This window comes from Grampus griseus, assembly GCF_964374135.1.
Source record: "Grampus griseus genome assembly, chromosome: 9".
In the NCBI taxonomy this organism is placed as follows: domain Eukaryota; kingdom Metazoa; phylum Chordata; class Mammalia; order Artiodactyla; family Delphinidae; genus Grampus; species Grampus griseus.
Window position 1 is genome coordinate 12,571,485 of NC_139003.1, and position 17,284 is coordinate 12,588,768.

At 43.5% G+C, this 17,284-nt stretch overlaps 1 protein-coding gene across 1 annotated transcript in view; it reads right to left on the bottom strand.

Annotated features, from left to right (window-relative positions):
* Positions 1-317, bottom strand: part of AGK (acylglycerol kinase) — an 87,140-nt gene extending 86,823 nt beyond the window's left edge. The window contains exon 1 of the mRNA XM_082661979.1: positions 291-317. The gene's annotated coding sequence lies outside the window, so the exon portion shown is untranslated. The remainder of the gene's footprint in view (positions 1-290) is intronic.
* Between the last annotated feature and the right edge of the window lie 16,967 nt (positions 318-17,284).

Consider the following 17,284-nt stretch of genomic DNA (forward strand, 5'->3'; position numbering starts at 1 on the left):
TCCCCCCAGCTCCAAGAGAAGTGGGTAAGGGTCACGCAAGTTCAAGGCAGCTCTGGGGCTAGACCCCAGGCCACCAGCCTCCCGCAGCGGCACCAGGAACCCCGCCGTCCGCAGGGAGCCCTCCCCCCGCAGGGAGCCCTCCCCGCGCGGTTCCGTCCGGCCCTCGCTCGTACCCTCCGCCCGCACCCGGGTCGCGACGCCCACCCCACGCCCCGGGGCCCTCCCCGCCCGCCCGGGCGGGGTCCCCGAGCCCCGCTCCCGGCTCCCCGCCCCGACACTGCAGCACTCACCAAGACGGGTCCAGCGCGCAAGCTGCCTTTCCTGTGTGCTCGCTCAAGATTCCCCTGCTCTTTGAAGGGAAACCGCTGCCGCCGCCCTTGGGTTCCGCAGCGGGTTCCTGGCGCGCAAGGAGGGTGCGGTTTGCAGCGGCCGCCCGAGGCGCGCCGGTGTGTCTGGGGGGGGGGGGGGGAGGCGGTGCCTTCAGTTTTCGATCGCTCATTTATTCATCCATTCAGCCTTATCATCCATCCCTCTGTCGCTCAACAATATTTTATGGAAAGCCTACCGAGACAAACACTGTTTTAGGATCTGGCACTAAATCGGAGAATAACTAAATGAACAGGGCAATTTCAGGTAGTGCTATGTACCACGAAGAAAACGAAAACAGGTGATAGAAAAGGAGTGGGGTGGGGGGAGAACTATTTTAAGTTAGGCCTCTCCGAGTAAGGGGCAATTAACCTGAGACCTGAAGGCGAGAAGGCGCAGGTCAAGCAAAGATCCAGAGGAAAAGAGAACCTGAAGGAGGGCACGGCCAGTGCAAAATCTGTAAAGCCTGAGGCAGCTTACCAAGTCGGGGGCCAGTGCGAGTGAAGCAGAGACAACTAAGCAATAAGAGGTAGCGATGAAGCCGGAGGGGTGGGCAAGACGGGCCATGGTGAAGACATTATATGGAATGGGATGGGAAGACCCTGAGAGGATTCAGTCAGGGGAATGACCTGATCTGGTTTGCATTTTAAACACCTCTGGCCACAGTGTAGCGAATAGATTCTAGAGAGCCAGAGAGCTGCAGAGAAGCCAGGGCCCATGCTGACCACCAGAGGGCAGTTCTAATTCTCTGTCCGCCTCCCACCAGTTCCTCCACCCGCACGTGTGCTGTGGGGACCATACCAGTCAGTCAAGGTTTCTTACTTTTCTTCTCCCATCCATCATTGGATCAACCAACATTTGCTGAGTGCTGCGCATGCGCTAGGCACAGGGGATGCACTCCTGTGCAGCACCCACCCCCGCCCATTGTCCCTGCCCTCATACAGCTTGCAGTCTAGTTTCCCCATTTACTGCATAAAGACACGCATCCTTACTATCGCCCCCCAGATGAATGTTTTAAGAGAAATGAGAACCACCGACGAGATTATGGTGCAGTAAAGCATACTCGGCCGGGTTCTAATCCTCAGGACCCCACACTACCAGTAGGGTGAACTTCCTAGCCCTTCCACCTGTCAATTAGGAGACTGGATCACCGTAAAAAAATCTCTTCTAGCTATAAGATGTTGTGATATTCTAGGTATGAGAGACAGTTATTTTCAACTCTCCTTTTCCAACCATCTAAAACATTTGCATTTGATAATGAGCTGCTGAACTCCTTGCCTGCAGGCTATAAAAATCTGCAACTTGATGCTGCATGGTCCAATGGGCAGACTAACCTTTAGGGTTTCAGCAAAGTGAGAAAAGTTTGGCTTAAATGAATTTTCCATAATTTTCCAATCAGAAAATGAAGAAATATAGAAAGAAGCTTTTTCTTAAAATATATATCTATACTTTATATATAGATGTATATTTTGTGTATGTATACTTTTTATATATGTATATCTTTTCTTGTTGTTTTAGGGCTGATTTTATTTTTGTTTTGGATTACACAGTGACAGGGAGCTCTACACTCATTTCTGTCTTTAGGGTCAACAAAGAACAGAATCCAGTCTCGCTGGGACACCTGCATCATGTGTGGATGTGATCTGACCACGGTGAATGTGCTTGTGTGCATGCTGGCCTGTGAGCGCCCCTGTGAGGACAGCTGTGCAAGCATGGCCGTGTATCTGTGCACACGGTACGGATAGTGTTATGGCAGTGAAAAGAGGCCTCCCTCTGTGGTCTGTGACTTATTGGCACAATTGGATGAGAGCATAGCACTGCCCAGGCTGCAGATGGGCATTTAGTGTGGTCTTTACGCTGCACTTAGCCAGTGCAGGAAGGCAGCACTGTCCAGTAGGTAAATGTATTTGCACCTTTGGAACCAGGTGCCTGGACTGGAATTCCAGCTCTGCCACATACTAGCTGAGGGAGTTGAACAATACCTTTAATTTCTTTGTACCTAAGTTTCTATAATGATGATAATAACTGTATCTACTTCAATGGATTGTCATGAGGAGTAAATGAGTCCATACACGTAAATCCTTTAGAAAAGTACATAGAACAGAGTTAACACTCAATACATACTTGTGATGTTTTTGTTTTTGTGTTTTTCCTGTAGCCACTGCCTAAACCTCAAGCAACTACCAGCTAACCAGAAAATCCCTGGGATCCACCAGGTACCCTGGAAGGAAGAATATGTATTTGGCAAAACTGGGATGAGCTGAGAGTTTCAAGCCCACCGGGAGCAGGCCATCCATGCACATGGATGGAGTGCTAGTCGGCCAGGGCGAGAATTCTGAGTACCGACCCCTCCTCAATCCACCCCCCAGGGTCACTGAAGACAGGAGACAGGAACGTTAACTCACAGAGGGCTGATGCCAAAGAACCAGGGCTGGGATGAGATTTCAGATCCCCTGTTCAAAACGGAGGTCACAGCTTTGACTCTCCCAAAGCTCCGGGGAGAGGGCGTGAGGGTCTCACCGGAAGGTAACATCTGGATGGGGTTGAGCTGTGGGAAAAGAAAACTCTGGTTTTATTTGAGTTAGAGCCACGCACTGTTGAAAAGCTCAGGCATCACAAGGCAGATGCCCAGAATGCCTGTCGAAAAGGGTGACAGGCCTCTGCCACCAGGGAGAAAAGAGCACCCCGCGGGGGAGGCAGTCCCTCCAGGGAAGGGAGAACAAAGGCATGTGGAGGGTCGTGTGTCTCACAGCCCACCTCACTCAGGACTAGTCGAGTCGTGTTCATGAGACCATTAGGGAATATTTGTTAGTTTTCTTTACTTTATTTCTTTAATATGAAGGCTTTAATTCATTGTGGCCAGTGTGGCAGTAATTGGGAATGTTGGTGTCAGGCTGTTGAGTTCCCAGCAGAGAAGTCTCCCAGGTTTTTATCTGGATTCTCAGACTAGAGAAAATAAGACATTTCCGCAAAATAAAGCCTCAGAATTACATCTGCAAAAGAGAGGAGTGTAGCCATGGTGTGGGGCATGTCTCTGAGAGAGACCTTTGTGTTCCCTCCTTAAATTGCACGTTTGTATAAACAGGAACAATAGGTCATATGGCTCAGATAGGTCACCTGCAAATGGGAAAATACCTGCATCAAAATGGGAGTGAGCCATAAATTCATCTCTGAGGAATTAACTGTACCCATCACACGACACATGTATTTCCTGACACTGTAAAGCATTATTGAAGCAGCCCATTTATTTTTGAAATGATATAATTTATACTATTAATATTTTTGCTGTAGAAACTGCCCTGTTTTGGCCACATTGGTTAAGCCAATGATTGCCCCTTCGTATCCTTTCTAGAGGCACACAGTTGTAAATAAATAAGTGAAGGATTATCCCTGTTTCAGATGTAGAAAACAGATGGACGGATGCCGGGGTTGGGGGGGAAGGGGGAGGTGGGATGAATTGGGAGATTGGGATTGACATATATACACTACTATGCATAAAAAAGATAACTAATGAGAACCTACTGTAGAGCACAGGGAACTCTACTCAGTGCTCTGTGGTGACCTAAATGGGAAGGAAATCCAAAAAAGAGGGGATATATGTATACGTATAGCTGATTCACTTTGCTATACAGCAGAAACTAACACAACATTGTAAAGCAACTATACTCCCCCCCCCAAAAAAAAAGATCAGAAATTGAAAAAAAAAACACATTATCTGTGTTTACAGAAGTTAACCCCACCCACATCCTGTGGGGGGATAGAGTGGAAGCCACATCCTACACATGTAGTCTGTAAGGTCACAAATGACACTAAAACATGGAAACCTCTTTTCAGGCATCATGACCAAGGCTGAGCAGTGGACATGGAGATGCGCCACCTGGATCCCCCTTCAAGGAAAGACCTGCTGTCCCAGCTGCCAAGAGCACTGTGCTAGACAGCCCCTGCAGGGGCAGCCTCCATGCAGCGAGCCATCTTAACCAGTGTCACGCCCTTCTGGAAGTGACCCACATCTAATGACCTGACCCAGGAGAAAGTACAACAGCTTTGTCACTTTAGACCCAAATAAGACACCTCTGACCAGCTATCCTAGCCCCAGAGCTCCTCATGGGGTCAGCTGCGGCTGTCAGGCTGCATCATAGCTCGGCTTCTCCCTCTACTCCATCCTGCTTCCTTCTCTCCCTTTTTGCAGGTGTTGATTCTGAACGCTAAACACTGTATGCCAGACAGCGTAATAACCCCCCCCAAAATGTCCGTGTCCATCCCCAGAACCTATGAATACTCTGTAGATGTGTTTAAGTTAAGGATCTTGAGATAGGAAGAGTATCCTGCATTATCCAGGTGGACCCAGTATAATCCCAAGGATCTTTATAAGAAGGAGACCAGAGATCAGAGAGAGAGAAGATGTCGCTCTGCTGGCTTTGAAGGTGGAAGAAGGGGTCACAAGCCAAGGAACGTAGGCAGTCTCCAGAATCTGGAAAAAGTAAGAAAATAAGTTCTCCTTTAGAGCCAGAGAGCACACAGCCCTACAGACCCATTTTAGGTTTCTGACCTTCAGAACTGTAGGATAAGAAATGTGTGTTGTTTTAAGCTACTAAGTTTGTGGTGATTTGTTACAGCAGCCAATAGGAAATTAATATACACTGTCATAGAATATGCTTCCTGGAGAATCCAATCTAGACAGGTCGATATTTCAATACTTTCAGTGAATCAAAATTAAAACTAAATTATTTTTTTGTCTGCCATTTTGTTTGTTTAGGGCCATTTGTGCAATCCCTCACCCATCCCCAGAGCAAACCTGCAGTGCCCCCTTTCCTTCTCTCTGCTCATCCAAATCACATCCTTCCTGCAGCCTTTCCTGAGAGCTACACCCCTGTTGATCTACCCCTTTCTCGAACAAGGGTAATGTTTTTAGTCTGCATCTTTCACTTCAGCCATTAATCATGTACAAAAATAGGACAAATGGGCGACATCAGAGTTAATGAGGAAATCCCGGTATGCATTCCTCCAGGTAGATGTAGAGGTTGGAGTTTTTGGAGACCTACACCAGCTCTACTCTCTTCCAAACTCTATTTTACTAGGATGTACACAGATCCCAAAATAATCAGGCTCAATTGCTAGCCAGCCTTGAATGGTTTCCTGCAGCCCAGCAGAAATCTGACACTCTGGCTTAGGCAGCCCCAAGACCTTCTGTTGGTCAAGGACTGGAGCCTGGTGCTCTCTCATAGTTAGGGAGAGTCCTGGAAATTTTCCTCTGCTGGTCCATGATGAGCATCTCTAGTTCCAGAGAAGAAGACTCATGTCTGACGCCACAGGCCTTAGATGCCTGCAGCAGCCCCTTGGGCAGCATCCCTGAGGTTCACTGGCACATTCATGTCTTAGATGAGGCCAAAGATTTATCCAGATGTGCACAGCCAGAGACAAGGGCATGGCTCATGCTCTCCCTTTCCCATGTTCTTTGTTCAGTATTGCTGACAGTTAAGTGAGGTTCCTAAACAGCAGAAAATTAATTCCCAGTAGTCATTTGGAATTTTCCTTGGTCTCCAACTCTTGCCTGGGATCTTTGGAGAACATTCTGCACCGTCAAAGATAGGGATTTGTGTCTCTTTCACACAACACATTGCCACACATGGTACTGGCTACATGTTGAAACAAGCTACACACTGAAACTGTGAACTCAGCTGCCTATAAAATGAAGTCATGTTTCCCTGAGGGCATTAGAAGAACGTGCTGACAGATAGCCAATAGCCCCTAGTACTGGAAGAGTCTTACTTACGTCTCAGTATCTGTAATATTTAAGAAGCTAAAAATAGAGCTACCACATGATCCAGCAATCCCACTCCTGGGCATATATCCAGAGAAAAACATGGTTCGAAAGGATACATGCACCCCCATGTTCATTGCAGCACTGTTTACAATAGCCAAGACATGGAAGCAACCTAAATGTCCATCGACGGATGAATGGATAAAGAAGACATGGTACATACCATATATACAATGGAATATTACTCAGCCATAAAAAGGAATGAAATAATGCCATCTGCAGCAACATGGATGGACCTGGAGATCATACTAAGTGAAGTAAGTCAGACAGAGAAAGACAAATATCACATGATATCGCTTATATGTGGAATCCAAAAAAAATGATACAAATGAACTTATTTACAAAACAGAAACAGACTCACAGACTTAGAGAATGAACTTATGGTTATGGGGGGGAGGGTGCAGGGGGAGGGATAGTTAGGGAGTTTGGGATTGGCATGCACCCACTGCTATATTTAAAGCAGATAACCAACAAGGACCTACTGTATAGCAGAGGAAACTCTGCTCAGTACTCTGTAATAACCTAAATGGGAAAAGAATTTGAAAAAGAATAGGTACAAGTATATGTATAACTGAGTCACTTTGCTGTACACCTGAAACTAACAACACTGTTAATCAACTATACCCCAATATAAAATTTTTTTAAATCTGCAGTATTTTCCTAACACGATGACAGACCATCTGGAAGCCCAGTAGCTTCCCATTAGTCCAGAACCAATTCTGAGGTGACTTTCTCTTGGCTCAAAATCTGTTATTAAGAATGTTGAAGGGGGGCTTCCCTGGTGGCACAGTGGTTAAGAATCCGCCTGCCAATGCAGGGGACACGGGTTCAAGCCCTGATCTGGGAAGATCACACATGCCGCGGAGCAGCAAAGCCCGTGCGCCACAACTACTGAGCCTATGCTCTAGAGCCCGTGAGCCACAGCTACTGAAGCCTGCACACCTAGAGCCCGTGCGCCACAACAAGAGAAGCCACTGCAGCGAGAAGCCCGTACACCGCAAGAAGAGTAGCCCCTGCTCGCTGCAACTAGAGAAAGCCTGCGCGCAGCAACGAAGACCCAACACAGCCAAAAATTAATTAATTAATTTTTAAAAACGAAAAGAATTTTGAACGGAAACAACCTCTGTTTAGAAGTAGGGTAAGAGGAAACAGGAAGATAGGAGTGCCATGATCACTCACGGATCACGGGGGATTTAAGAAGTACTTAAGTCACCAGTCAGATTGCTCCCTAATGTGGAAGAGTGAGAGAATGTGAGACTAAACCAAGGGAGAGAGACTCAAGGTTTAAGGTAGCCCCACATTTTACTTTTATGCTCACTAACAAGATATACATATATACATGCATATGCATATATCTAATACTCTTATACTTGCAACCTCCTTCCCAGTTATATGCATCAACCTAGAACAGCAAAGGTGGCTGCCGATTACCCTAGAGAGGGTGCTGTGTGGCTCTCACTTCTCACTTACTTCTCCCTGCTTTTGCCACTTCCCTGAAGCTCCAGAACTTGGTCAGCTTAGCTAAGCCTAACGGTAGGATCTACTGCAGGGGTGGTATATGGAGTGACTTGAGGCAGTGACCATGGTAAACCTACAGCAAAAGAACCTTCATAGTGTCCTAGAGTCGGAAACTTACAGATGCAGAACAAAAAGCCAGAAAGAAAGGAAGACCAATAGAATAAATAAACCCAAGATAAGTGTAGCCTCTTTCACCACTGATTCTTGGCTCCACTTGTAATTATGTTGTACTAAGTGTAGTACACACTTTCTTTCTTTATCCATCATCCATTTCCCCCATTCTTCTTTCCTAAAAGGAACCAAATTTCGCTCAGGTATACACTTCTCACCTTCACAGTCCCTGCCTGCCTGTGACAACTTTGCAGGTGACTAGATAACCCCATCCCTGTTGTTAGGAGTTAGTTCACATCAGTTTAAGGTCCTCATAGTAATTCCTCTTCCACTGCCAGTGCTTGGGTTAGGAAGTGATCATGTAACTCACTTTAGACCAGTGAGTCTTAGGGGGAGTCTGCTGAGAGATCTCAGGGAAGATTTCATTCTCCTTAAAAGGGGACATTCAAGAAAGATATGGTGATGATCCTTAAACATATTATGCTAGATGAAATAACCAGTCACAAAAGACCACAATTGTATGATTCCACTTATATGAAACATTCAGAATTGCCAAATACATAGAGATGGAAAGTGGATTACAGTTTGCCTGAGGCTGGGGCTGGTTGGGGGAAAAATAGGAAATGACTGCTAATGGGTATGAGATTTCTTTTTAGGGGGATGAAACGTTCTAAAGTTGGTTGTGGTGAGAGTTGCACAATTCTATGAATATACTAAAAACTACTGAATTATAAACTTTAGATGAAAGAGTTGTAAGGTATGTGAATTACACCTCAATAATGCTGTTGAAAAAAATGAAAGGGATGGTCCCACTTCTTCCCATAGATAGGGTCATATGTGTACATAATACCTGAAATTGCTACAACTATTGTTCAACCATGAAGGGAGCCAGCCCTTGGGCAAAGCCAGCTCACAGGGGATGAGCAGGAAGAGGTGGAAGGAACTTGGTCCTTGGTGACATCGTTGAGGCAAATGGTTGGACTATGCCTGGAGTTTGCTCAAACTTGGACATCCGGGCTTCCCTGGTGGCGCAGTGGTTGAGAGTCCGCCTGCCGATGCAGGTGACACGGGTTCGTGCCCCGGTCCGGGAGGATCCCACATGCTGCGGAGCGGCTGGGCCCGTGAGCCATGGCTGCTGAGCCTGCGCGTCCGGAGCCTGTGCTCCGCAACGAGAGAGGCCACAACAGTGAGAGGCCCGCATACCGCAAAAAAAAAACAACAAAAAACAAAAAAAAAACTTGGACATCCCGTAATGTGAAATAATAAATTCCATTATTACCTAAGCCAGTTAGAGTCAGGGTTTTCTGCTTCTTGAAGCCAAGAGCACTGACTTGATAAAGCACAAGCCATAGGCTCTTGGTGGGTAGCAGACACAGTGAGGACAATGTTTTTAAAAAGATGATGTTGAAATTTTAAGGGAAAAACAGATGAAAACAGAAGGCAGAAAGGAGCTAGTTGACATCAGTTGGTATGTCTAACCTTAAATTGTTCCTAAAATCATTCTCCAACCATTCCCCTGGACCCTGGACCCGGGCCATGCTCATTTGCTATAGATTCATTGACATTAAAATAGAGTTAAATGTTCAGAAAAATCGGTATAACATTCACATCACAGCAAATAGCCTTACATGAGGCATCTCAGGTGGAATCTGCTTCTTATGGGAATAGACGCTCCTCCACCGGAACTTTTACCCTCAAAAATTATGTACAAATTCCTTTAACATTCATTTTGGTTTGTTTACATATTTGATGCACACAGGTTCTTCTTTAGACTACTTTGTTTCCACTAAGAAAAGTATGAAGTGGAGATCTTGTGGTATTTAGGCTTAAAATCTCTTCTTTGTTTTGACCTTTAATATCCACGGTTAGTAGTAACTAACAGATTGGAAACATGTAAATGAGGCCTTTCGAGAAACCAGCAGGTTGCTAGGAGAGAGAATATCTTCCACATTTAACATGGGAAGAACCCTCTGCAAAGCCCTCTGCAAAGCCCATTCTCACCCATGATCGATACGGGCCCTGCCTTTTCCCGAAAGTGACTTCTTTTGTTAATGTGTCTCCTTGTCTTTTGCCACCTCCTCCTCCTGACGACATCTGGGCCCTACCTGGCACTTTCCAGGTGGCTGTTTAACATAGGCATGAAAAGGGACAAAGATAGGGTTCACATTGATTGTATCAAGCAAGTTCTCCAATATTGTTTTGCAAAACCCAGTCTCCCAGAGTAACCCAGTTTCTAAGTATTCTGAAACAAGAAGGAGGAAATTCTATCCATAATGAATTTTAAGGAGGTGTTCTTTTAAAGATTCTATTTTTTAGAGCAGTTTTAGGTTTATCACAAAATTGAGAGGAAGGTACAGAGATTTCCCATATATCCCCCTGCCCCTACACTTGCCTAGCCTACCCCCATTATCCCATCACTCACCAGAATGGTGCCTTTTTTTTTTTTTTTTTTTATGTAAAGATGAGCCTACATGGACACGTCATAATCACCCAAAGTCCATAGTTTACCTTAGGGTTTACTCTTGGTCTTAAATGTTCTATGGGTTTAGACAAAAGCATAATGACATATATCCATCATTATCATAATATACAGAGTCATTTCAATGCCCTAAAAAAACCACTGTGCTCACTGTGCTTTCTATTTCTCTGTCTCACAATCCCCACCCCAGCAAGCACTGATCTTTTTAGTCTCCATAGTTTTGCTTTTAGAGATTGTCACATAGTTAGAATTGTATAGTATGCAGCCTTTTCAGATTGGCTTCTTTCACTTTGTAATACGCATTTAAGTTTCCTCCATGTCTTTTCATTGCTTGATAGCTCATTTCTTTTTAGCCCTGAATAATATTCCATGGTCTGGATGGACCACAGTTTATCTACCCATTCACCGACTGAAGGTCATTTGGTTGCCTCCAAGCTGTGGCAGTTATGAATAAAGCTGCTATACACATCCATGTGTAAGTTTCTTTCTTTTTTTTTTTTTTTGCGGTACGCGGGCCTCTCACTGTTGTGGCCTCCCCCGTTGCAGAGCACAAGCTCCGGACACGCAGGCTCAGCGGCCACGGCTCACAGGCCCAGCCACTCCCCAGCATGTGGGATCTTCCCGGACTGGGGCACGAACCCGTGTCCCCTGCATTGGCAGGCGGACTCTCAACCACTGCGCCACCAGGGAAGCCCCATGTGTACGTTTCTGTGTGGACATAAGTTTTCAACTCCTTTGGGTAAATATCAAGAAGTGTGATTGCTGGATCATATGATAAGAGTATGTTTCGTTTTGTTAGAAACCACCAAACTGTCGTCCAAAGTGGACATACCATTCTGCCTTCCCATCAGCAATGAATGAGAGTTCCTGCTGTTCCACGTCCTCACTAGCATTTCATGTTGTCAGTGTTCCAGATTTTGGCCATTCTAACAGGCTTGTAGTGGTATCACCTTGTTGTTTGAATTTGCATTTCCCTGATAATATTATGTGGAGTAGATTTTCATATGTTTTTTTATTTGCCAACTGTATATCACTTTTGGTGAAGTGTCTGTTAAAGTTTTTGGTCCATTTTAAAATCAGGTTGTTTGTTTCCTTATTGTTGAGTTTTAAGGGTTCTTTACATATTTTGGAGAGCAGTCCCTTACCAGATGTGTCTTTTGCAAGTATTTTCTCCCAGTTTATGGCTTGTTTTCTAACTCTCTCGATATTATCTTTTGCAAAGCAGAAGTTTTTCATTTTAATGAAGCCCAGTTTATCATTTTTTTCTTTCATGGGTCATGTCTGGTGTGGTGTCTAGGAAGGCATCACCATACCCAAGGTCATCTAGGTTTCCTCCTTATGCTATCTTCCAGAAATTTTATAGAGTTTTATTTTACATTTAGGTCTATGATCCATTTTGAGTTAATTTTTGTGATGAGTGTAAGGTGTCTAAATTAATTTTTTTTTATAAGTGGATTTCCAGTTTTTCCAGCACTATTTGTTGAAGAGACTATCTTTGTTTCATTGTACTGTCTTTGTTCCTTTGTCCAAGATCAGTTCACTCTAATTATGAGGGTCTATTTCTGGGCCCTCTATCTTGTTCCATTGATCTACTTGTCTGTTCTTTTGCCAATACCATACTGTCTTGAGAAGTGATGCTCATGGCCCTCTACCGAACTTGGGTTCCTTGGTGTGAAGCAATGCTGTGCAAGATACCGCAATCATTCATAAGGCCCCTGTTGAGTCCCCAGTTGGTGGCTCTGGCAAGGCATGACAGGCAGGGAAAATAAAACCAAATCTGTGAATCCACAGGGTCTTGCTATACGTCCATTCCACATCCTGATCTGCCCCCAGACACCAGGAACATGGTTAGATCTGTTAGATCTTAAGGGCTGAAGGACAAAATCAATTGTAGCCCTCAGCAGAGGAAACTTCTCCTGCTCCAAGCCCACTCAGACCTGACAGCTTTTTGCCCACCTGTGAAATGGGTCACTGTAGCACACGTGCATCTCACAGTTGGTGCCTCAGAAATGGGTGCCTTCTTTTGGTGGAGGATGCAGTGCGTGGTGCGCTTCCTTTGCTGTGGTAGCGTTAAGGTAGTGGACCAGCCAATATGATATTTTTTAGGGTAGTGTGGCAGTAAAAGTCTCTTGCCTTCAGTGGCCACATGGTTGCAGGTGACCACAGAGCATAATATATATATATTTTTAACTTACTTATTCATTTGTTTATTTTTGGCTGCGTTGGGTCTTTGTTGCTGCGCGCAGGCTTTCTCTAGTTGCGGCGAGCGGGGGCTACTCTTTGTTGTGGTGTGCGGGCTTCTTATTAATGTGGCTTCTCTCGTTGCAGAGCACGGGCACTAGGCATGCGGGCTTCAGTAGTTGTGGCACACAGGCTCAGTAGTTGTGGCTCGCGGGCTCTAGAGCACAGGCTCAGTAGTTGTGGCACCTGGGCTTAGTTGCTCCGTGGCATGTGGGATCTTCCCAGACCAGGGCTCGAACCCATGTCCCCTGTATCGGCAGGCGGATTCTTAACCACTGAACCACCAGGGATGCCCACATAATGTTTTTTAAATTCTTTTAAATTAATACATAATATTTCAACATTTGGATACATCATTCTTTATCCCTTCACTGTGGAAAGATTGGGCTTTAAGATTTTAACTAAAAAAAAAAAATTGAAGATCTTTGAAGTCGTTTAGGATTATATCCTTAGGGTTAATTTTAAAAACTGGAATCAGGGGAAAAAAATATCTAAGGTTTCAGATGCATATTCCCAAACTGTTTTATTAAAAGCTTATAACCAATTTAATATTCTCACCATCTGTATAGGATAGCCTTCTCACCAGCAGTAAGTAACTTTTTTTCCCTCCCATTTCTAATTATTTAATTGCTGGGAAGATGGTATTTCGTTTTTCAACTTCCATTTGATTATGAGTAAAAATGCTTTTTCATCTATTTAGCCATTTTAATTTTCTCTTCCATAAAATACTTGCTTGTTTTTTACTTGTATTTTTATCATATTTTCCCAACTTGCTTTTTATGTTTATTTTTGCCTCTAAAATTCTATAACCTTATCTAAATGATGAAAGTATTAAATCATTTTAGAAGGACGATATTATAGTAACTGGATTCTGTGAATATTTTAGTGGTTTTCTCATCAGTTTGGTACATGCTCTTTGTAGATTAAGAGCCGTAATCCTTTGATTTATTTGTTCCAAATACCTTCATGGTCTATTTGCCTTCGTACTTGGTTTATGATATGTTTTACATTTAAGAAAACAAACAAACAACAAAAAACCTATTCTATGGTATGCAGTTGAATTTTAGTCATACTACTGGAGAGCCTTCTATCAAAATCATCAGAAATTCACCTGTATTTATTTCCTAGGAATTTTCTGTGGTTTCATTTTTTATATTAATGTTTTAAAATTCACCCATAATTATTTTTCCATATCAAAATATACCAAAATCTTTCCAATGTCAAGGTCTTCACCAAGCCTGGTCCATTCACTCGTCACCTAACCCACTCCCATTCATCTTCCTCCTCTCAGCTCAATGGTCACTTCACCCCAGAGACCTTCCCTGAGTCATTCATCTAAATTAGGTTCCTCCTGTTACACTCACCCAGAGCTCCCTTAGCCTTCGTGGAATTCATTAATAATCTGAATGTTTCGCAATTGTAATATAATACAAGTTTGTAATTGTATTAGTGCCTGACCCCTCCCCCAACTATGATGTTCTAAATTCCATAAGGACAGTGATAATGTTATTCTTTTTCCTATAGAATACTCTCATCCTTATATAGATAGTGCCTGTCATAAAATAAATACTATTTTAGGGTTGAATGAACCCTGAACTTCCTCAATCTTCTGCCCTCCCACGCACAAAATTACTCACATAACATGACTCAAAGGTGAAAATGCACCCTCCTCGACTGCAGGCTGTGGGACACAGTGTTCCCTCCTCCCCTTCAAGGCTCATGCATCCACCTGCACTTTGCCAGGCACCCCCTTCTCCCTCTCTTTGAGAAAACTGCCTTATCAGTCAAACCCTCCCTCCCGTGTTTTCTCCCTCCATCTGCACTGTCTTTCCCTCTTTAGCATATAAACCTACTCAAAATGTGTCCACCTCAACACAGAGATATACCCAAACCTATTCCTTCCTGATCTTGCATTCCCCACTACAATTTTTAAAATCAATTTTATTGACATATAATTTACATACAATAAAATGCACCCAGATTGGTGACTTTTGATAAATATATACATTCCTGTCATGGCCACAATGAAGACATACATAGATAAATTTGAGGAGACAACTTTTTTACAATATTGAGTCTTCCAATTCATGAACGTGGCATTTCTATCCATTTATTTAGGTGTTCTTTATCTCAGTAATGTTTCTTAAGTTTTAATTGTACATGTCTTGGACACGTTTTGTTAAATATATTCCTATGTTTTTCAGGTTTTTAGTACTCTTGTAAATGGTACTATTTAAATTTCAATATAGAACTATTTGTTTCTAGAATATAGACTATGCAGAAATATATCTTTTAAATATTCAGCTTGGATCCATCAACGCTTTTCTCCAAATCTCTCCAAGGCTAATTGAAATTTTTCACTTACAGAATTATTTATTCCAATTACCAATGCTTCTGAAGCACTAAGAACTGATTATATAACGAATATTAATTTGATCAGATTGTTTTGCTAACATCAAACTGATAGGCACTGAGGAAACCAAAGTAGGTGTGAGTGGTAACTGTGAAACCTGCTGTATGCTGAGACGGAGAGGTTAAAAGGGGCCGCTAGACTATGAGTCATTTATTCTCAATGAAGCTGGAAACTAAATAAGTAAATAAAAGGTTAAAAAACAAAAAAGAGAGAGAGAGAGAGATGAAAAAGATGGGGAGCTAGAGTGAGTAGCAATCCAAGAAAAAGATGAAAGATGTCGAAGAAAGGAAGGGAGAAGACGCCATACCATGGGTACATTTTACATTTTCATGGAGACCCCCGGAGACAATCACTGTACCATTGAAATCCTGCTCCCCCATATTAATTCTTTCTTGAACAAGGAAGGTTACAAGTAAGAATTTTGAAGCAAACTTATGCTCTGAGCTGTTTTTCCATTTTTGTTTTATGCCCAAGGACTATTTGCAAAGATTGAATCCTCATTCAGTTCAAAACCATCTCTCAAGTCCAGGTCTCTTCAATCAGACTGTCCAGCATATCATCTTCCAGACCAGCATTTCTCATGGTGTGTTTTATAGCGTGTTATGTCAGAGGAAAGTTAACAGTTATACACACATACCAAACAACAACAAAACAATGATTCCATGAGCTTGGGAATCACTAGGCTAAACATGTGTATTTATATTAGATTCAATAGAACCTTTGATATACAAATGAGCATACAAATTTCTAAAAGGGTGATACAGTATATAGTGTTTTATGTATTATTAAGTTGGGAATAAAAAAGACTTCTTGACCTCAAGTGTGGTGCAGTCAGGTCATGTGGCAGAAATACTCCTAGACGTTGAGATAGGAAACCCAGCTCCTTTGTTTACTTATGTCATTGGGGGTGGTTACTTTCAATCTATGAATGACATGCTCTTAAAGAAAATGCAGATTTAAAAAATCCACTGTGATCTGCATTAATTAGGTTAAAAATATTACATACAGAGATGGACCTAAATTTTATAATAGACAAAGGAGAGAGGAGTTGACATTATAGTTAAGATATTTAATGCATATAACAAATGCGATAACCTGCCATCTGCATTATAAAAATTCTCAGGAACTGTAGTTCTTGCATTAGGGACAGAGTGATCCAAGCCTTTAGGAGTACAGTTTGTGGCAATAGGATAGAACAAAGCTGACTTGCCCATTGGTAGGAGAATATCAATGCAATTGTGGCAAAACTAGGTGAATATCAAAAGAAAGGGGGCACTAAGAAGCAGCACAGCAAAAGGAAAAGATCATTCCACCCAATCCGGGTCCTTGCTTCCTTTGTTGGCCACTTGGCCTTGGGCGTTTAATGGAGCCTTACCTGCTCTAATTGAGAAATGGATAACACTTGCTCTGCCTGGGGGTAGGGGCTGGGTCGGGTTCTTTCTTCTACTTCTCAGTTCTGCACTTCTTTGCACAGCTTTAACTTTTGATCTTGGCCTCATTGACCAGAATTGCTCAATATCCCAAGCTGCAGAGAGATAAGCACAAATACAAAACCCTGCTCCTAACTGTATGCATGTAATTGCTGAGATTAAGTTCTGTGACTTAAAATTCTCTGACGTTAATTCTAAAGCTCTCCATTTATTCATTATTTCCACATAGTCTCTTATCCTGAACCTTAAGAGGAAGGCTTTAATCCTTCCAGCTTTAAGCCAGGGCCTGAAGCCCTCCCTGGTCGGTTGCTTTGGTAGCACAGCCAGCCTGAAGGGCACACCACTAGGTGGCGCTGAAGATCTGGCTGGAGAAGGAGAATTGGGGCTAAACAGGTCCACAAGCGACCGATTTTCCTCTGGGTCTACTGGCTGGCCCCAGGTTGCTTTTTTCTTTATTGTCAGAGACCTTGGGGATGTCCTGGCTTGAATCTGATACAAACAGTCCCTCTGCAGTGCTTAGCAGTCTGTAAAGGGGATCTTGGTCTTGGCAGTAGTATCTCCCGGGCCTTATCACAAGATCATTAATGACTGGATCTTCCTGCCTCCTCCTGGCATCTTCCCTGAGTCCCCAAGTCTGGGGCCCTATCCTGTGTTTCCTCACCCATTCATTCAAGCATTTGTTGCATGCTCTTACGTGTCAGGTTTGAGATACAAGACCTGAGCATTTGTTTTCTTAGTCGGCCATCAGCAGCAGGCCCAGGTACTGTGCATCAGGCCCTGTGCTTAGGGGACCAAGTTGCTGGCAGTTGAGCTGTGTTTCCAGGAGGGAGAAGAAGAGCAATAACCAGGTTCTCATAGTTACAACCAGCCCATAATCCCTGCCCCCTCTGAGACACACCGCCTGC